This window comes from Crinia signifera, chromosome 2 (genome assembly GCF_055691185.1).
Source record: "Crinia signifera chromosome 2, ASM5569118v1, whole genome shotgun sequence".
Lineage (NCBI taxonomy): Eukaryota > Metazoa > Chordata > Amphibia > Anura > Myobatrachidae > Crinia > Crinia signifera.
Genome location: NC_139218.1, coordinates 336,560,732 through 336,576,039, shown reverse-complemented (window position 1 = coordinate 336,576,039; position 15,308 = coordinate 336,560,732). Strand labels below are relative to the sequence as shown.

Here is a 15,308-nt window from a genome sequence, read left to right as displayed (position 1 = left end):
ACAATTTCAGATATTTCTGGCAAAATCGCTTCTTTAAAATCTAGTTAAAAAGCAATAATCATGTGAGAAATACAGTACTGCGGGTATTTTTGTTGTCCTTTGAAGAGCTCTATCCCGTGGGACAAGATGAATTTATAGCAAGTGTTCATAAATCAAAAATAAGCCTCAATAGTGTCTGTGTATTTATTAAGCAATTAACCCATGTATGCATAGGGGATACTGTCAATTTACCAACAGTAAAAATATCGACGGTCAAAATACAGACAAACATTGGCAGATATGGTCAAAATGACGACATTTAAAATGTCGATATGTTAAAAACTCGAAAAATCAAGTTTTTCATGATTATTTCTTTGAAACCAAATTGTTCTTACTGTGAGATCCAAGTGGGCATAGAGTCAGATCGTCAAAAAAATGACTTTTTGACATCTAGACATTTTAACTGTTGGCATTTTGACCGTGTTGACATTTTGAACATGTCAGCATTATAACTGCCTGCCAATGCTTGCTGGTATTTTGACCATATGTATTTGGAATGTTGGGAAATCATACTGAACCCATGCATAGTCTAGGTCAGTGGTTCTCATCCTTGGTCCTCAAGTACCCTCAACAGTGCACGTTTTCCAGGTCACCTGGCAGGTGCCCTCATTATTCACTGACACCTTTTAAAAGATCACAGGTGGAGCTAATTATTTCACCAGTGAGACCTGTGGTACTTAAGGACCGAGGTTGAGAACCACTGGTGTAGCTGACAAAGTAAACTTTAATTGGGATAAACTGTACAGGTGTGGGGCCGATGTAGTATGTGCTGCCGGTTTACCATCATCAGCACTCTGACATGTGCACTTCCTAACAGCCGCTGGTCTGTATAAGATACATTTCCATAAAAACGCCCTTATTGTACTTGGCCTAATCCAGATCATCCCTTCTCTGCCTTGCTACAAAATATTGACGGTACTTGTGAGTTATCTGGGCGCCCGATTTCGAAATTGGGTCGGATCGGGCACATCGCATCGCATCGCATGCGACCATCGGATGCGATGCGATGCGATGCGATGACCCGATTTTTCCATAGGAATCAATGTTAAAATGGACTGAGTCCATTTTAACATGGAATTCAATGGGAAAAAGGGGTTCTTTTCATACCCCTACTATCCAAGTGGGCATGGAGTTGGATATAAACCTGTGGCGAGCGTAGCGAGCCACCGAGCCCGAAGCGTGGCGAGCGTAGCGAGCCCCGCGAGGGGACACAGAATACCGTCCCCTCGCGGGGCTCGCTACGCTCGCCACACTTCGGGCTCGGTGGCTCGCTACGCTCGCCACAGGTTTATATCCAACTCCATGCCCACTTGGATAGTAGGGGTATGAAAAGGACCCCTTTTTCCATAGGAATCATTTTAACATTGATTCCTATGGAAAAATCGGGTCATCGCATCCGATGGTCGCATGCGATGCGATATCGCATCGCATCGCATCTGATTGTATGCCTTAACTTAAGGCATACAATCAAAAAATCGGGCGCCCAGATAACTCACAAGTACCATATTGACATACGCATAGGTCTGCAATTGCACAAATGCATGTGTTCTCGTTGGGAGCATAGTTTAAATAAAGAGAATTGGGACTATGTAAAAACCGGACTCGGACTAAACCCTGTGTCTTGTCCGGGGGGGTCCCTGTGATAGCTATCATCAGGGACATGGGGAAGTGGAGATTGCAGGGAGGCTTTATTCTCCCCCTCCTCCACTCCCTCATGACAGGTGTCACAGGCAGCCCCCCAGGACAGGACACGCCCGGACAGGACACCCCCCGGACCGGACGCTACAAGCTCCGGACTGCAGATTTTGAGGTCTGGTCCGGCGGTCCGGGGGTCTTGTCCTGGTCCGGTTTTTACCCATACCCAAGAGAATTTATGATGAACAGATCCTCTGCCTTATGAAGGGAAAAAAATATACCCTTCATTTAAAGTACTGCCTGTGAACAAAAATGCATTGGCTCCGGAAAACTTTTTGTAGTATGTCCTAAATGTTGTCAGCTTGGAAGCCTACAATGTTGTGAGTTTGAGAAAACTGGTAAGATATCACAGCTATTGGGGAATGTGTCCCATTAGCATTCTAATGCATGTGTAATATATTCTGCCTAAAGTTAGGCACGCACCTGAACAACATGTCAATCATCCGATGGTCCTTCTGAAGATGGAATTGTGTGTCCTGGCGTACACACTGCAACCATTGTGAATGATGTCTGTGTGTGTACACCACATCGCATCGTCTCATGTAACGTGCAGCACATCAGATGTGACGATGTGACAAGCTGATAGATTAGGACTGCACACTATGTGCCTTATTCTAGTTCACTCTTTCTGACAAAATTCTTCTTAGATGGACCAAACCATGTGCACTGCAGGGGGGCAGATGTAACTTGTGCAGAGATAATTCGATTTGGGCGAGTTATTTTGTTTCTGTGCAGGGTAAATACTGACTGCTTTATTTTTACACTGCAATATAGATCTCACTTTGAGGTAAAACCCCACCCAAATCTAATTCTCTCTGCACAAGTAACATCTGCCCCACCTGCAGTGCACATGGTTTTGTCCATCTAAGAAGGATTTTGTCAGAGTGAACTAGAATAAGGCCCTATATGATGGCTGGGCAGAGCTTACTCAGCTTTAGTCTAAAGTAATATGCAAATGTATTGGGACAGAAGTACATTTTATGTTTTGTCAGTAAATCTAGTGCTACTAAACTGCTTAACCCCTTGATTACCAATGTTGCTGTGAGAGAGCCTCAAAACATACCTCCCAACAGTCCCGATTTTAGCGGGACAGTCCCGATTATCAGGGCCTGTCCCGCTGTCCCACCCACGGGCGCAGGGGCGTAGGGAGGGTGGTGCGACTGGAGCTCAAGCTCCGGGCGCTGGAGTGGAGCAGGGTGGTCGTGGTGGCGCCAGCGCGCACCGCAAATGATCCCCTGTGTCTGCTTGACTATGCGCTGCCCGGCGCCTGAGTGCATGCTGGCCGACACCTGCCCACCCGCCCGCAACTCGATTTCACCTGTCCCCGCTCCCTGCACTGTCCCCCTGACTCCTATCAGAGGCCCTTATTCAGATTCGCGCGGTACGGCCCGCGTGCGGCCGTACCGCCGATGTTTTCCGTCTGCACATGCGCAGAGGTCAATCTGCGCATGTGCAGGCGAATTCGCCGCACAGAAATTTACTACGCCGCAAAGGTGGCGTATAGGGGAGTGAGGGGCTTCATGCCCTCATTTCCCTATGTATACGCCCCGCGTTTCATGGGCGTTCCCATGCAAACGCGGGGCGTACGCATGCTAATGAGGGCATGACGAAACTCATGGGGGCGGAAAGCTGACGTCGCCGGATGTCAGCTTTCAGCCCCCATACAAGCTACCACACGGACGATTGTCCGTGTGGTCTCAGCTTGCGGGAGCTGCCGCGGCGTGCGGACCTGCCTTCGATGGTCGACGACCATCGAATGCAGGGGGCAGCTCCCACCATGGTGGAGGCGTAGCCTCCACCATTTTTATGCGGATCGCCAGCCGTCCGTGTACGGACGGCCGTGGCGATCCGTAGGGTGGGCGGGGATTCGTCTGGTGCGGTCGGAGCCGCATATGCGGCTCGACCGCACCAACCAGAATAAGGGCCAGAGCTGGCAGCGTGAAACATAAAATGTAAAGGTTCGCCCGGCTAGCACTGCACAGCTCCGGCATTAGCAGATACGTACATGAGCAGGGCTGGCCGGGCCATTACCTTATGCAGCAGAAGTGCAAATATCCAGCCAGCCAGCAGAGGGCGCTGGCCAACTCGAGTCAGACAACATGCTCCAAGTGCAAGGCAAGCTGCCTGCCTGACACTCGCTGGTTTCACTCGGGAGGAGCTGATGGACAGAGGAGGAACTTTCAGGCCTGGGTAGGAAATGGAATAGTGAGTATAAGGGGGCTGCTGGACAGGGTGGACTTTTCCCTAGTTTTTCCCTTGCATTCTTCCCTGCTGGCCTCCTACACCTGTACTTGTAAAATAGTAAACTCTCCTGTCCTGAATGCAGCCAGCCTACTGGCTGTATGTATCACCTGAGAGCTGTATGAAGGTGGACAGGTCTGACAGGCAGGACAGGAGGACTACAGGTCCCACCATGCCCTCATAACTTACATCAGGATTTGTAATAATGCAGCTGATATAGCCCTCTGCTGGTCAGCTTACACCACCTGCTGGCTCAAGCAGCCTTCCGACAGCTATGTAATGGGCATTAACGTGTGTTATATAGTATGTAATGGGCATTACGGTGTGTTATATAGTATGTAATGGGCATCAGGTGTGGCCTTATGTGTAATTGGTACAACGGCATTGCTAAAATGTGCAATGGGCATTACGGTGTGTGGTATAATGTTAGGCTGTGCCCCTTTTTCGCCGTGCAGGGCCCCGCCTACTACAAATGGGGGGGAGGGGGGCGCGAAACATGCCCTTGCTCCGGGCACCGTGGCACCTAGCTACACCACTGCACGGGCGGCAGTGTCTTCGCGGTGTGGGGGGGCTGTTGGGAGTCCCCCCCTGTCAGCTGCTAAGCAGCGGGGAATAAACGCTGTGCGCATGCGCACAGCGTCTATTCCCGCAGCCAGGGGGCTGGGGGCATGGCTAGAGGCTCACAGAGCCTCTGGGTCATGCCCCCATAGCGGCAAAATGGGGGCGTGGCGTCGCAGGAGAGCCGCGAGTATAGGCCATGCCCCCGAATTAGGCCACGCCCCCCGCATCCCGCCTGCTGAGCTCGCAAAGTTGGAAGGTATGCTCAAAATATCTTCTAAAAATGCCAGTGTCGCTCATAGCAAGTGTTCTTTTAGTATAAATAATACAAATACAGCCAAGTCAACAAATTGAATTTTAGTTAAATATTGCACCAAAAAAATGACAGTCGCTGCAAGGGACGCTGGCATTTTTAGCGGATATTTTGAGGATCAGTGACTTTGCCACTGAAAGAGTTAAAATTCACAGTAAAATAACAACGGTATCAATGTTAAATGTGGATAAAAGCATAAAGCTACACACAAACTGACACATTTGTTGATTATAGCAGTAGTTCCCAAACTGTGTGTCTAAGCACCCTGGCGTGTCATGAGGGTTGGTGGCCCAGAAACAAATCAAATTATTTGTCATAGTGATAGGTAACACTAGTGCTGGTGGCTCACAACCACAAAACATGTGGACAATCAGAAGCAGAACTGTACGCCACCACTTAGCTGAACCTCAGGATAAAAGTTAGGCACAATAAACTTCATTTAAATTTTTTTTTTGCTAATTTAAAAAAACAAAACTTTTTGTCCTTGAGACAAGCAAAGCAAGGGCATACAGTGCAAAGATTAGCAGCTGGTCCCCTACTGAATGATTCTTTAACAGTGTGGCAGAGACTTGTAGTGAGAAGAACTGTAAAAAAAAAAAAAAAGCAGATCATTAACCCTTTCAGTGCCGAGTGAATCCGTCAAAATAGGTGTGAAAATGGCCAAGCTAACATTTGTATTCATCACAGTGACCTGTAATGTTACCTTAGATAGGAAATATACAGTAATCTTTTTTTACACATTTTGTATTTGAATTTATATAAGAAACGTGAGCGATGCTGACATTTTTCGCAGGTATTTTCCTCATCTCTCACAGAGATGTTGGCACTCAAATGGTTAATAATTTTAAAACTAAGAAAACTTTTATGTGAAACATGTTTTTGTACCTAAGGGTGGTCATATCAAATAATACAATTAATAATATTATGTGTAATAATTGATATGAACACACTTATGATAGATAGATAGATAGATAGATAGATAGATAGATAGATAGATAGATGCCTGGTGTGAGTGAGTTGACAGGTTTCATTCAACTCAGTTAGCATTAAGTGTCAGTGCATCTTATTTGCACAAGACACAAAAGCATACCTTGCAAATTAAAATGATATGTGGCATGCCTTCCTTTCTATGTGCGACTGGGGCTAAATCTCCAGATTAAACTCTATGTTAAAGTGTTACCCAGAAAAACACTGTAGCGTATCATTTCGTATGCAGATACACCTGCAGTTACACACAGAAAATCGGCAATGCTGCATATCATCAGCAGAAACTACTTGTGTGTCCAATTTGCATCATTTTGCGAATAAGGAGGCTACATGTATGTGGACACATCTGTATCTGGCAGATGTAACTTGTGCAGATTTATAATTGGGTGGATTATTTTTTCTATGCAGGGTAAATACTGGCTGCTTCTGCATGTAGCCCACAAATGTTAGACAGCTTTATTTTTTACACTGCAATTTAGATTTCAGTGTAAACACACCCCACCCAAATCGAACTGTCTCTGTGCTACAAGTTATAACCGTTGTAGGTGAAATTAGGGCCGCTCTTACATCTGCATCGTTACCAAAAAGTGGATAGATTTGTCTTCTTCTAGTAATCAATATTGATTGATTTTGTGACTATGTTGAGAAGTCAGAAGCTGCAACTCGCAGCATAGCTTCCGTGAATACGCTCTGTGTGCCAGGTCATTGTCAGATACTACTGCTTTCAGCAGAGCTGCATTTTCCAGTAGTGTGTCATTCGCTTTGCCAAATTTTTGTGAGCAGCAACTGAATCCGTAAATGCCACACCGTGGACATCTAGGGAATCATATTTGCATAGATTTTCAGCTGCGATTTTTATTGACAAAAGCTTGAGCCAGTCCTAACATAGCTGGGACATGAATGAAAATATTCCATATACAGTAATGTAACAATATAATTCCTCAGTATGCTTAATAAGGCTTAGCACCTATGTTTACAGTGTGAGTTTCACGTTAATGAGGTGGTCAGTTGTTTTCATGCAATCTTGTCAGGTGCAATAATGAGCATTGCTTGACGGAGAATATAATCACCTCAAAATCATAGTTTTCATACTTTAAGAGATGATTGTTAATGTGATTGGTATACACTACTACCGTACAAGGTCGTGTGCATATGTCATTTAGCATACTATAAATACGAGTACCATATGTTGTGTGATTATTTATTATTACTACCTTGCGAGTTGGGGTGATATTTTTACACTACATTTTAAATGCAGTTTGAGGTAAATATGCCTCTTAGCGGCAGATGTACTAAGCCATAGAGAGAGATAAAATACCAGCCAATCTAGTCCTGTCTTTTTTTCAAACACATCCTGTAAGATGGCAGTTAGGAGGTGACTGGTTGGTACTTTATCCCCAGCCCAGAGAGGTGAGACTGCAGACCACTTTGGGGGCGGGGGCAAAATGTCTCATAATTAAGCTCCACCCCAACACTGGAAAACACCTGCTATTAACAGGATCACTGAGATGGGTCCTTCCTTCTTCTGGGCAGGTGAAACAAATCTCTGATAGTGCTGACTATCAGGGTAAATTGATTTATCACCCAGGGTTCAATTATGTGCAGTCATTTAATATTTATATTCCCACATAACCATGTACAGAGCATGTTACCTCAGTCTTTTGCCTTTTTAAACAGATTGTGTACTTTTTTCCTGTATTTGGGGCAATCATTTTCTAATCGTGTACTTAGAACTGGGGATTAGTAGTTTAGGGGCCCATTTATTGTGCTTTACGTGCAGGAACCAACCCCAGGTGGCGCAGAAGCCTTGAGCCCCGCTTCCTTCTATAGGAAGGAGGTCTGGGGTTGCAAAGAGTACCCAGTGGCCGCATGCACATATGCCAATCATGCACAGTTGGCTGGCATGGCAAAGCTAAGTAACACTTCTACTTTGGCAGCCATGTTATAGGGCAGTATTCAATGAAAAAAATTTGCCGTGCATGGCGAGAGATTTTTTCTCTCGCCATGCACTCGCCCTGTTCCGGAGGGCTCGCTGCCACTCCTGCTCCCTCTATTCTATTACTTAGGACATAATATGTAACTGGCACTACTGGGGGCATCTGTACCAGCACTACTTAGGACATGATATGTAACTGGCACTACTGGGGACATCTGTACCAGTACTACTGAGGACATGATATGTAACTGACAATAAATATGTGCAAGAAAATCATTGCTTGGCATTTAAATTCAGTATCTGAGATTGTACACATACTTTGTTTTATGTTTTGAAGCCTTGTTGTATGCACAAATAAATTATATTTGTGTGTATTTGATGTGTTTGATGTGTTAGTACAACATAAATGCAAAATACCACAAGATACATCATTGAAATATAAAATTATTCTGAAATACGGAACAATCCTTCTTCTGGTCACGAGCATTTTGGATAAGGGATGCTCTATACTGTATGTCCCTGTATGTGTGTGGACACATCTGTATGTTCTATGCAGGAAGAAGATCTCTTTACTTAATAACAATTATGTAATGTGAAAAGATGTGCTGTAACCTTGAACTTTACTTACATTTTCTAGACACCAATTAAAAGAATGTCTGCTAAAATGGTTGCTATGGGTTACAGCATTATAGATACATCTTCAAAGGTTGCCTAATGCTGTGTACACACGGGGGCGATATGGGCTATAATCGCTGGGAATATGGTCGCAGGCGACCATATTGCCAGTGATGGAAGTGTGCCCCAGCGATAAATCGCCGGGTGCGCGCTCCCGTTTTCTGCCCCATTGTAATCGCTGGTCGCAGGAGCTTGCTCCTGCGACCAGCTAATTACCTCTGCGGCTCCCCCAGCAGAGGTTCCTTTTCATCAGCGACCATCTCTGGTGGCTGATGAAAAGGAGACACTGAGCAATATATTGCTCAGCCATATACTGCAAGCAATATATTGCTGAGCAATATATCTCCCCCCGTGTGTATGCACCTTTAGGCTGATTTGGAATATTTAAAAAAAAATTAACTTGCATATACTTTTGTTATCCCGCTGCCAGTCCTTCATAAAAATCTTAATAGGAAGAGAGATTGAGAAAGTGAGAGATTTGGTAAGAAATCTCCAGGTTTGTTTAAAGCGGCAATCATTTACACTGCAAAACCAGTTAGATTTTGAAGTGTAAATGATTGCCAGTTTAAAAAAAACTGGATATTTCTTACCAATATCTCTGACTTTCGGAATCTCTCATCCTATTAAATTTCACCCTTTGTCTTTCAAAGTATCCTTGTTTCTGATTTATTTACAGTTTGCCATGTTCTCTGACAATGTAATTGACCAAATTCTGCTTTAGTGCTTTATTGTGAATGCTGATTGTGAACAACGCGTTTCGCCCCACAGATAGCGCTTTATATTCCTGTGCACTTTCAGTCACCCTATTCCATAAATGATTTGAAGGGAACATCCTTTCATCCTAAGGGTTCTTTCTGCCTCCTCATACGCTTGCATCAAAGTGCTTCAAAGGCACTAGAAGGCATGTAAAGACTTAAACTTTCAGAAGGCTATTAAACACAGATAGAGTAAGTAAAATGTCCAAGTTAAAAGGAAAGCTGGGTTTATATCACATAAAAGCCTGAAACTGTAAACATCTGGCATGGAGTGGCACCTGGGTTCTCCTTAAGACCTTGCATAATTCAGGTCAAGTTAAGAGATGGCTGGTTTATGCAACATATATTCCAGATGCCGAAGATAATATCAAAGAACATTGTATAACCAACCAATGCATGCTAAACGCATTACCTATTAGTCTATTCACACATACTTAATAAATAGAACATTCAAAGGTTGCAAAAAATAATCAGTCAACGTACATGCTATAAAAATGTCATCATAATGACAAATACCGAAGCAAGGAAATAGTGTTAATAGAAAACTGTGTTTTGCTGTCATTCCTTAAATGGACAGATGAATTTGGATTACAAATCATATTTCTAGATTGAAAGCACTGACCTCTGTATTCCCCAAGCCATACCTGTATTTAATCTGTGCACTGCTGTTATGTAATTGTGTATATATTATGTAGGTAGGTCCGTGTTTGTACCATTTTATGCTTATGTACTTTGTTGTATATTTTTCTCTTATGTACAGCGCTACGAAACTTTGTGGAACCTTATGAATAAAAGACCATTTCATTTCGGGGGGAATTTATGTAGAAACAAAATTTAAAAAACCCAAAAACGAACTAATGAACTAACGAACTAACTAACAAATGTGGATTTGAAGCTTTTATGGGAGCAGAGTATACAGATACAATAAATTGTTAGTCTTATTTGGAAAGAGACTTTTTCTGATTAGTGATAGGCTTCAACATTGATCTTGTATCTTACTGAAGATTAATGTTCGGGGTTCTTTCATCTCTATAACTGGTGGAGATTTGGAATACATGTTGCTAATGATTACCCAAAGCTACCATCTAGTCTAGAATAAACCTGCAGCTAACCGCATGGTCTTTTCATCTAAGTCTGAACTGGAATTACTTGGTAAATGTACATACTGTACTTCTGCCTTCTCTTAGTGATGTAGTAGTTCTTCTGACAAATTGCTGTATAATTTAGGTCACAGTGATTCCTGATGTGTTTTCAAAGTGAAGATCACTTAGCAATGAATTGTAATGAAATGATGGGATGCAGGTGCAGCTGGCGGAGAAGGTGTTTCCGAGGGAGTTGTGTCTGTGGCTTACTTCAGCCAGACTTACATACTTTCAGTGATTTACACACTAAATGCGATGACTTTTGGTGTGCTTATTACATTTTAAACAGCAGTGCAAAGTGTAGAGCCAGGTGATTCCACAGGGAATTAAGAAACATTGCCGATGGCCCTTTACCTTAGGCAATCATTCAGTATTACAGTTTTTTATAAACTCATTGGAAGCGGGATCTTCAGTATTGGCCATCTATCGTCCATGTGTCGGTGAACAAATAAATCTGATCACATGATCTTTCAAGCTAAAAGCTCACTCAACGCTTAATGAGGCAGATGTATTAAGCCTTAACAAGAGATAAATTCACGGGTGATAAGGAGAGATAAACATCCAGCCAATCAGCTCCTTACTGACTTTTTTCAAACACAGGCTGTAACATGACAGTTAGCAGGGGATTGGCTCGACGTTTATCTCTCCTTATCACCCTTGGATTTATCTCTTGTTAAAGCTTAATACATCTGCCCCACTGTTACCCAACTCAAAGGCATTTCTTCCATATGTATTTGGCATGGCATCCCGGTGATGTGATGGGACTTTAGTAGAACTTCTTCCAAAGGAACAGGTCTTATTAGGATACAATCTACAGTATGTCCTTGCTATCCCACAGCAGAAATCCTACTCTGGCTAGATCCCTGTTAGAAGTGGCATGATATTGCTGAGGGAAGAGGTAACATGCATCCCTGCCACATCTCTCTAGCCACCAAAAGCAAACGTGTGTAAGAAAAGATGGAGTAACAAACAATCCCTGCCCTGAACTCCTTTCATGGTGCAACAGAACTGAGCACCCTGGGTGACGTATCACTGTATTGAGGAGATGCATTTTAGGGACTGTACTGGACCATTTTTCGATTTGGTTATAAAGTAAAGTTATTTCTTATCAAAAGAAAGCCATATTTGTCCCACAGAAACGCAAAGTAAAAATCATTTGGGTTATTTACAGTATACAGTAACAAATAAAATATATGTATATTTACTCAGGCTGGCACATTCCAACCAGTAAGATATGGTGTGATCATTAAGGGGTGAAAACCCTTTGGTCATTGGTGGTTAAGTCAGAAGCTGAAGAACCATCCATTGTGCATTAGGACCATGATAAGAAAGCGGAGCACCTTTAGAAAATCAATGCAAACCTCCTTGTAGTATATGTATCTATTGCGATCAGAATTGCTGAGTGCCCCTAGGAACTCTTTCCCCCACTGGACTACTAATGTAATATTTTAATTAAATAGAAAAAAACAACAACAACAATGCCCTCTGTGTACTTTAGTTACTGTTACAGGTTCCAGTGGTATCATTGTGGGCACTGTAGAACAAACAGCAGAAGTATGATATGTAATTCAATTTAAATAATCAAGTTAAGATGTTTGGTTTGGTGAAAGAGAGACTGACAGAAGTGAATCATGAATCTGAGAATGCAGAATTGAATTGTTACCTACCAACTGGTAGTATTTCTGAGAGCTGGTACATGCTGTGATGTGATGTAAGAAGCTGGCACGCTGTTTGCCATAAGGTAAACCAGCGAGAATAGAAATTAAATCATTACATGGAGAAGTATTTTTTTTCTCCTCCTTTTTCATTGTGGTTTCTGTTCCTCTGACAATTAATTTCACCTGTAGAAAATGTTCATTAACCCTCAAGAAAGTTTACTTTTCCACAGCATATAATAAAAGGTATAGAGACAGAACATGAGGCGTTCAGCTTCTCTTTAGAACGTCAGAGGATAGTCAGTCTTGTTGTGACACGGGCAGGGGCTATAAGGTTAGTTAGATTTGTATATATTCATGTGGTGAATTTATGTAAGACCCAGGCTCACAGCTACTCTAGTAAAAGATTAAACTGTTTCCTGCCGAGGCTCTCCCCATTAATGCCCTCTACTACTTACAGTAGAACATATGCTTTTGAAAATAAGTACACACCCGGGATAAGAAATAGATTGAAAGTTGAGACTTCCAGTTAAACAGAGATACTGAATTCTATGCACTATAGATTGAAATAATATAAATGTCTATCTATCTATCTATCTATATATCTATATCTATATATATATATATAGATATAGATATATATCTATATCTATATATATATATACACACACATACACACAAAACCACAGCATTTCATTCATTACATAGACAGTAAGCAGTAAAGCTTATTACAACGTTTCAATGCTCTATTGTACTTTTTCAAGATATATATATATATATATATAGATAGCAGACGGATTGGCACTCACTCTGGCTGCATATTCCGGGCTCAGTTGCCATCTGTATAGATTTTGTAGAATTCCTGTAAAGCGGCGGCACTCAGAGACTTGTATATTTTTAAAAAGGTTTTTATCCTCTAGCTACAAAAGTTTTGGGGTACACCGACCCCATTTTCAAGATGCAGAACTTGCGTTGGTAACTAATGCTGCACCTTTTTATGGGATAAACACCTTTTTAAAAAATCTACAAGACTGGGTGCCACTGCATTACAGGAATTATATATATATTCGTCTGGCGCTAAATGATTTTTGTACGCTGCTACTCCGATAAGGCTCTCCTGTTAGTGAGAGTCTGACAGTGTATCTTTTGTGTATGTATGTATGTATATATATATATATATATATATATATATATAGACACATATGTGTATGTGTGTGTGTGTGTGTGTGTGTGTGTGTGTGTGTATTACAAAACTCCATAGGTCCAGCACGTCCAAATTTGTATTAGAGCATAGTGTTATTCCAGTAACTGACAGCTTTAAGGTTATGTAAGAAAGCAATTCTGTGGATAGAATTAGATATTTGTATGGATTTCCCTGCATTCCCATCACCAATTATACCTTCTTCTATAACAGCAGGAAACATCTGTGACATGCCCATGGATCAAACAAGGAGGCTGACGTAAGACAGAGAACAGTGTGGCACAGGTAAGTTGATTTAATAAATTCTACAAAGCCTCACATTTTAATAAGCATTTTTAGTGGAGATGAAATACATGAAAGGATTTGGAATTAGTCTACATATACTTTTATTAAACACTAAAATATAGATTTTATTTGTTACCATTGAAAACATAGACATTATAATGAATACTAAATATGTATTCATTATTTGTTATTTATGCCAAACAATTTGACATAATGAAAATTAATGAGCAATACTGGAAAGGTAACATTTATTATTTTAGCATATATTTGTGCTATTGTTCCATACAACTGATAAAGTACATTGATATTAAGGTCATACTGATAGAGCAGACTTGTGTGACAAATTTTAACGGCTGATATTAGAAATCTTGTGGATTTTACCATGAGCTCCTTTGCCTCCATAAGTTACGATTATTTTAACTCTATCAGCCCTGCCAGCGCTGCTGCTCGACCCTTAGACAGAACAAGTTCCTGTACTAAGAGAGATGTTTGGTGTATGCTACTACAATATAATTAAAATAAAATAGGCTACATTTTTATATATTCAGCATGTGGGGGAAAAATATTAAATACATTCAAGTGTTACCCTTGCACATACAATTTAGGCAGTAATAGAATTGTAATAACTATCTTTTACTTGCAAACAAAAACTTATTGTTCCAGTTTTCCCCTCTTTATACACTGGATGAGTCACTGAAGAGGTGTTTCAAAGACAAAAATCATCAACGTTTCCCTACACTCCCTAGTATTTTATATGATCGGTGCAGAAAATCCAAACCGATGTGTACAGGAAAGGAAAATTCCCTACAAATAGATTGTATTCCTCTGTGTAAATCAACAGAAAGTTGAACACTAATCCTCATAACAGGTTTTATTTCATGGCTCAGATCCTACCGTCCATTGCCAGAATGTGTAAGTGAGCGCTAAAGTCTCTAGTTCTGGAACCTGTTACTACTTCTGCAAATTCTGATGAGTGAAATAAGCAATATGGACTGTATTACTATATAAGTCTAACATTCAATGACAGATAAAACGCAGCATCAGCCGCCACTGTTTAGTAGTCTCATGTCTTTGTAGCGCGCTTTGCAAGCAAATATACTTATTATTATAAACTGTTCTCTACTGATTGGCTAGCACATTGTTCTATTCTTGTCGTACAGTAATATATTGTACACTATGGAGGGTAAAATGCTTTAGGTCAGTGCTTCCCAAACTGTGGCTCCCTGGGGGTGCCTCGGGACACTTTCAGGGGTGCCTTGGATTGGTGGTCCAGGAACAATTCAAGTTATTTATGGTCAATGTAAAAGGCAAAAACATTGCTGGTGAGGGCTGTCAATAATAAAATATAACAGAAGCTAATCCTGTCCCCAATCAATAATGAAACCTTTGTAGGACATATAAAACTATTTACTTCATTTTTTTTTTACAACATTTCTGAGGAAGAAGAAACTTTTGGCCTAGGGGCGCCGTGATTTGAAAAAGTTTGGAAACCACTGCATAAGTCATTACAGTAGTAGGACTGTCCTGTACTATTTTATCATTAAATATTATTAAAAATGTGTGTTTTATGGTTTCATAATTGCAGTAGGAAATCTAGGTAATGTCTAATGAGACAAGATAATATTTAAGGGTTTCATGTACGGTACATTTGGTGCCACCCTTATGATATAACAACCTGCATTATCATGTGTATATTATTCCAATACACCTGCAAAAATACATTCCAGTGCCTGATTATGCAAATAAAAAGTACAGGTTGAGTATCCCTTATCCAAAATGCTCGGGACCAGGAGAATTTTGGATAACGGATTATTCCGTATTTCGGA

General features: G+C 41.4%; 1 long non-coding RNA gene across 1 annotated transcript in view; it reads left to right on the top strand.

Annotated features, from left to right (window-relative positions):
• Positions 1-15,308, top strand: part of LOC146057808 (uncharacterized) — a 135,492-nt gene that overhangs the window by 48,052 nt on the left and 72,132 nt on the right. Inside the window, exon 3 of the long non-coding RNA XR_014469780.1 lies at positions 13,411-13,482. This is a non-coding gene — a long non-coding RNA (uncharacterized LOC146057808). The remainder of the gene's footprint in view (positions 1-13,410; positions 13,483-15,308) is intronic.